This window comes from Schistocerca americana, chromosome 6 (genome assembly GCF_021461395.2).
Source record: "Schistocerca americana isolate TAMUIC-IGC-003095 chromosome 6, iqSchAmer2.1, whole genome shotgun sequence".
Lineage (NCBI taxonomy): Eukaryota > Metazoa > Arthropoda > Insecta > Orthoptera > Acrididae > Schistocerca > Schistocerca americana.
Window position 1 is genome coordinate 91,554,016 of NC_060124.1, and position 1,370 is coordinate 91,555,385.

The following is a 1,370-nucleotide window of genomic DNA, read 5'->3' on the forward strand; positions in this document are numbered from 1 at the left end:
TGGCCGTTGACCAAAATAAATGACGGAATGTGTTGTCTGACAACCATTTTCACACTCCGCACACCATTTTCGACTTGAAACAAATATGCGGAGGACCACTTTTCCTTAATCACTGACAAAACGGTACCGTACGGCCGCAAATAACGTGAAATGGTATCATTCCGTATTTCAAAGGGCAAGTTAAAGATGCGAATTTGCCTAACGCCAAAGCCGGCGTGCGACACAGTCGGCCGGCCGAAGTGGCCGTGCGGTTAAAGGCGCTGCAGTCTGGAACCGCAAGACCGCTACGGTCGCAGGTTCGAATCCTGCCTCGGGCATGGATGTTTGTGATGTCCTTAGGTTAGTTAGGTTTAACTAGTTCTAAATTCTAGGGGACTAATGACCTCAGCAGTTGAGTCCCATAGTGCTCAGAGCCATTTGAACCATTTTTTTGCGACACAGTCACATTACTTATGTTACCGTCAAGATGTCGAAATTCACGCACATCGTCATTGACAGACACAACAGTATCACACATGTCGGGAGATCTCAATTTTAAAAACACTGAATTAAGGAACGTATCAAACTGTATGCCAAGAACGTCATCATGCTTTAACATCAAGTCCTCTAGTATCCAACGGTGAATTTCAAAGGCCGAAGGTTTATCAACGGAACGATCAAATTCACATTGCAGGCTATTCTGTCTATCCTCACTATCATCGTATAGCATTTCCATTACTTACAGTCAGGTAGAAATACAGGCCACGAGGCAGAGGAAGCAGACGAACGCCGAGGCGCCGCCGGCCCAGTCGCACGAGGAAAACACTGCACGCTAGGCAGCGAGGTGTTGCCAGGCGGGCAGCCAGCCAAGTACTAACCGGGCCCGATGTTGCTTAACTTCGGTGATCGGACGAGAACCGGTGTATTCAACATGGTATGGCCGTTGGCGCCCTTATACTGTAGCCGCACGACATTAGACGCCTCTGCCTCTTCCCCCAACACACACAATCGCGGTTTTCGGTGACACATTTGACGCAGAGCACGTCCTTCCGCAACAGCTGGAGCCTCGAAGGCGGCGCGGAGTGCGCGTCCGGTGTCTCAGAGGCGTCTGCCGAACTGGCGGGCGCGCCGCGCCGCCACTTGCGTGAGACACGCGGCTGCTCGGTGCGCCGCCTGTCATTCGTTTCGCTTGGTGCGTGTGGCGTCCGACACTTGCGGGCGACGCATCTTGTTCTCGTTATCCGGCGGGGGGCTGTGGCCAGTAGAGCTGTGCAAAGGTGCGAAAACAGGGACACAAGACACAGGAGGGTCGCCAAAGCATCCACCTCTTCTAGCGACGAAAGAGAAATTTTTGTTTACAAGTTTGCAGTTGTACACTGCTACAAAACAAT

General features: G+C 51.6%; 1 pseudogene; it reads right to left on the reverse strand.

The window, feature by feature from the left end:
* Window positions 1–809: 809 nt before the first annotated feature.
* Window positions 810–927, reverse strand: LOC124620604 (annotated as a pseudogene).
* Window positions 928–1,370: the final 443 nt, after the last annotated feature.